The sequence below is a fragment of the Mugil cephalus genome, chromosome 21 (genome assembly GCF_022458985.1).
Source record: "Mugil cephalus isolate CIBA_MC_2020 chromosome 21, CIBA_Mcephalus_1.1, whole genome shotgun sequence".
NCBI classification, from domain to species: Eukaryota; Metazoa; Chordata; class Actinopteri; order Mugiliformes; family Mugilidae; genus Mugil; species Mugil cephalus.
This window is the reverse complement of record NC_061790.1, coordinates 6,829,723-6,835,430: the sequence shown is the minus strand read 5'-3', so window position 1 is coordinate 6,835,430 and position 5,708 is coordinate 6,829,723.

The following is a 5,708-nucleotide window of genomic DNA, read 5'->3' as shown; positions in this document are numbered from 1 at the left end:
GACAGCAGTGCTAGTAAACAGGGAGGAGGTGGTTCCGTGTTTGTGCCGTTTACATGCTGCGGCTCCCTTTTTCTTTGTCTTTTGTGCTGCGAGTATGTTATCTTGAGAAATGTCCTGCTCTGCCTTGATCCTGAGGTCTTGCCCTAATAATTTTTTATCCTCTGCCTTTCAGGGAGAAGATCACATCTGTCTCCGGTCACTATTTACACGCTCTTTCACCATAAAGTACTCCAAGTCACACATGCACCCACAGACGAGCGCACACACATCCTCCTTCTATCTCATGCCTAATTCAAACCGGCCTTATGAGTCCCCTGACAGATCCACACAGAGTCCGCTCAACACATGCACACAGACATTCAATCACTGGGAAGCAGCGCAGGCCACATATAAATCCATCTAGTAAAGCATCTCCCAGACCGTTCCCAATGCGAATGAGATGTCCCAAAGCCTTATGGTGTTATCTGGCCTCCGCAAAGGCAAGAATGTGATCTATGCCCCCTAATTGTTGCAGGTGGAGGTTTTATAAGCACATTGTGGATAGGCTAAAAGGATAAATAAATCCTACAGCTTGTAGTTTGCTTGTAAATCCTCAGATTCGGTCTGGTTTCCTGGACTGCAACTGTGTAGTGTTCTCTAAGAAAGATAAGGATAAATACTTAAATGCAGGCTTTAGCAAAACACTGTATGTTGGAATGCGCAACGTCCACCCAACGCAACGCGACACATGGCATCTTTCTGAATGGTTGTCAGTCACTTCTTCCGTTTCCCTATCTCTTTCCATTTTTATAGTTTATAATAGAATATGTAGCTCACTATCAAGCCTGACCAGTCCTGGCAGGTCTGCTGTCCGTGCCTGCTCTCTACAATAGCTGGTTAGCCATGTCTGACATCTGTGGCTCCCCACAGTCAGGGTGAATGCCAGGCTGAATAATGCACTGGGGCGACTCTGTTGCAAGAGGCGCGCGTCTCTCTGCTCTGCCTCTTCTGGTTTCTGGGCCCGCGGCAAACAATTCATGGGAATAGCAGAAAATGCGTCCTAAGCTCAGTTAGCAAAACGATTGACTTTTCTTAGTTGAAGCAGCTCTCAGACCTTTGCAATATAAAAAGGAGAGTTTGGTTTCTTTCAAATGGGATAATATTACGGCGGTTGGTGTGCAACCAAGCAGAGATGAGGACCAGGACCAAAGCCAAGCACTAAACGCCAAGGACGGCGTTAGCAGCAGAACACATTTTAACCATCTAAAAGAAGGTACAACCAAAATAAAATAGATGTCAGTTGTCTTTTTTTTTTTTTTTTTTAGGAATTTTTCAAAGCCAGCGAACAAAAGGAGTCGCTCTTGTTCAAATAAAAGAGTATTTTTACCTCACACAACTCAGAAGTTCCTGGTTTACGGTGGTTAAAATACCAAAGTCATAATATAACACACACAAACTAACCAATCAAGGCAGACCGGCAATTACAACGTTCTCTGAAGCTAAATTGTTGTTTTTGTCTGGTGTAGTCTGGTGGAGTCGAAGATAGCATGGATTGATTTAACGTTTTCGGCGGCAGCAGACGAGGCGGATCAACTGTAAGACAATTATCACCCAAATCTGCAGTTCTCCTCGGCTACGTCAAGGTCTCCGGCATCTTTCAGCTATTCGGTTCACTCTTGGTTTTGATCTCAGGAAGCAGATGTTTTCCAAAAAAGAAGCACCTTGAAAAGCTGAGCGTAAGCCAGAATAAGTTACTGACCGAGCACAGCAGAGCACCTGGCAGCGAAAAAGCTTAATATTTTAGCGAGGAGTGGGTGAAGACATTAGCTCGTCCTAATGTTGTTCTCTATCTCTATCTGCTGCGTGTATCAAATCCAGTCCCGTAATTAATTACCAGTCAAATATAAATGCCTGTAAACCACCTGTTCGGACCAACCGAGAGGTTAAAACACTATTTTGACAATCAATCCTTTGGACGGAATCTGCACGACACCACGACCGCGAGTGTCTTGCGGCGCATGATGTACGATGCCACGTCGCCCGTCGCCGTGGAAGAATCATTTCCATCCTTCCATCCACTACAGGCTGCCGACCCCTCACTGACCCCTGAGCCAGCGGCCGGGGTGTTAATGTTCACCCTTACCGGGGTCGCACCCTGCGTGTTTGTTTTATGACACGGGAGAGGGGACCCCAGGAGGGAGGGCGGCCTCGACACGCTGACCCCCAAACCTATAAGAGCGGAGGCTCCTGAGCTGTAAAGAAAATCTTCTTATGTCCAAATCGTGTTTAACTGGTCTGAGCTGAGACGTCAGCTTCTGTCCAGCACAGAAGCACAGACACGATGATTATGTTTTTCGTATATATATGTAATTTAACTTATCAATGCTGCATTCGTACATTTTCCTCACAGTCTCTGCAGAATTAACACTTGGGATGCAAGTTCAGTTTATTTGAATACCATTCAAATCTTTATTGTTCCATATGGGGAGTTTGATTTGCAAGCAAGGCTTAAAAAAAACACGACTAACCGCCACATTTTCTACTATGCAAACGTGCATCAAAGACAGTGGAGGCCGTTGCACCAACGCTGTTTTGCATTGTCCCATCGCAACGTGAGAAGAATTCAAAAGCAAATAAAGGGGAGAAATGTCATCACCGATTTCGTAAAGTTGACTGTAAATTGTCGCTTTTTATGTGAGCATCGACATCCGCGTTCCAGTTGCGGCGAAGTGTTTGCCTAAATGCACATTTGCATTTGTTTGAACGTGGCTGAGATCGTGTGTGTGTGTGTGTGTGTGTGTGTGTGTGTGTGTGTGTGTGTGTGTGTGTGTGTGTGTGTGTGTCTGTGCGCGTGAGCCGGGAGCCGCGCGCACGTCACTCGGGAGAGAATCCGTTGGCCATATTTCCAATTCCGCTCAATTTCAGCAAGAATCTCAGTAATCCCACTGAAGAGCCGCGGTTCTCCCACAGTGACATCCCATAATGGCACTAACACCAGAGTGGTGGGCACCCAGTTACGACTCCCAGGCTCCATTCGGCGCACGTCCCCAATCCCCCAACCTGTCTGTATGCAAACAGAGCCCCCTCAGAGGAGAACGCTGATCTGCCAGCCTTTCACTGAGCCCTGTGTAGACATATTTAATGCCTCAATAACCACTGCTTAAGACAGAGCGATGAACGCCAGGGGCTTTCATTACCATGAGAAGTTTTATTTCTGCATGTGTGTTTCGGAGAGAAAGAGGGAGGGGCTACGGTATGAACCTAAATAAGCATTTGGCTGTCAGTTACTGATTGAGAATAAAAAATAAATAAATTACGCTGTCATGATTTGCCACAGCTAATCTTTGGATATTTAAACAGTTACTATGCAGTTGGCGCTTTACTGTGTGAAGGCAGCGGAGACACGTGTAGCACTATGTGATTGAGATCACCGGGAAGAATCTGTTTAAAGGTGGAATGCATTTTGATTTGGGTGGAGAACAGTACTATTAAGGCCTCCTTTCCGTGTGCCGTCGGTGTCAGCGAGGGTAAACGCAGTCAGACCTGTGTCACAGCATCAGCCCTGCAGATTATTGGATCTTCGCATACACACTGCGAGCCCAAGGAAGCAGAAACATACAGTACCCAAAGGTACAGTACACGCGCAAAGACAAATAACGACTGATGTGGATGTAAAGGTTGGTGGGGAGGGGGGAAGATAATGGGAAAGTATATGCTTTGTTTATTTATGTTGTAAAGAAAGCTGTTTGCATTTAGGCACAAATCTTACTCGCACGCCATTAGCTTCATCTGTGGGCTGTTTCTGTTTTCCTTCCACTTTGGCGACGATGACAAGAGCGCCCCAGAGGAAAGCCTCTCTTTCCCCCAGACACTTATCACCCAGGAAAGAGGCGCGGAGAAAGAGACAGAGCCCGTGGAAGGAATGAACGCGCCCCGCGCAGGAAACTGTGTAATGTTAATCACAACTTTAATTTGGGCTGAATTAGCATTTTGATGAACTTGCGGGGCTGACTCGTGTACTCTAAGCACCTTCAAACGCAGCACGCACCGAGGAAATGGCAGTGTGGTTAATTAACGCTCGCACACAGCAGATGGGCTCAGTGAAGGGCCTGGCAGAAAGGGACACGGAGAGCCAGAGCTGATCGGGAAAAAGTCACTGTTAATGGGAGGGAGAGAACACAATATACAATTTGCATCCGTCTCTCTCCGGGTGAAATGGCTGGTTTCAAAGCGACAGCTGAAGATGGCAGGGAGTACTAAATAACATTTCTGTCTTTTAAGGAAAACACAACACAAAGAGTCGGTAATAGCTTACGGAAAAACACAACGGGCAAATCTTGGTCAAACATGCAGCCTGTTTACATATGCCCAGCCGTTTCAATCTCTGCTCACAGAGTGTAACTCGACATGGTGCCAAAGTCTCATTGCAGCTCACTCATTCTGTGAAATCTTTGGCTAACGCATTTAGAATCGACTGTTGCTTTTTTTTCATCCCCTCCCTCCTCCTTTTTTAACATCTTGTTACCGCGCTTCCTCTTCCCTTAGCTATGCATTTTTTATGTCTCTCTCTCTCTCTCTCTCTCTGTCTTCTGCCATTCTCATTCCCCATACGTGATGGACAATGTTCCATCTATTCGGGGTAATGATCAGCCCAGGTAATCTCATCTGTATCTGTAGTGTGTCGCATTAGCCCGTGATGAAGTTATCACGGGTGTAAGGGAAGATGTGAAAGAGAAAGTGGAGGAGAGGTTACAGATACGGAGGTGGATCCCTGTGGCAATGCGAGTCCGACCGACAAATGAAACTAATGCACATAACAGACATCTGTGGTCAGCACAACGCTCCTGTGTTCACTTCTCTACCGAATCGCAGTGGATACTTAATATGACTGCAGATCATTTTTCAAAGCGGACAGTGTTTTAAACATATTGTATTTCTACACAATTACCAGCAATTTAAAGAGACTTGAAGCTGTGTTGGGAGAATATGATGTGTGGGAGTGCAGTTTGGAAATTAGACATGAAAAAGCCCACCATTTAAAACTTGTCAAATTAATGCGTTCGCAATATGTGTGCCTACTAATTGTACTATATATGCCCCAGGGTTGATTCGGGTTATTTTTTAAATATCTGATCTGTAAATCAATTGTAAGAAAGCAAAAATAAAGTATGTATTATGAAGAGTAGCTACAGGTTTTTTCCTGGAAATACATGTTGGCATTTCATTTGGAAAAGTGGAAAGCTGACGTCTGACTACGGATCTTACGGAGTGTCGCTGTAAGGCGGCAAAAAGTCGCAGAAAACTGCCTCAAATGTAATCACTTGGGTCACCATTCATTGTGGTAAAGAAAATTATTTTCAGCTGCACATAAAGTGTTTTTATTGAAAAGAAGAAATACAAACACAAAATCTATTTTTCGTGAGCTGATTTTTCAGATCAAAAAAGAAGAGTGTTTGTGTCGTTATTCGCTCCCTTGTGGTCATGTGAACGAAACACAGGTTAAAGCTCCAAGCTTTAGGCTAGGACTCATCATCGTAGGTGCTCTCGGACCAAACAGTTGAAGGCTCTCTGAAGGTAACTACCCACTACAGAGCTCCCCGGATACTTGTCTTCTATTAGCTTTCGCACCTTAAATGACGAAAAAATACAACAATGGTGCATAAGAGTGTAACTCTTCGTGTCGTGGCGGTACAGACCACAGTAGCTGTGATTGTTCCTCTTGGAAGTAG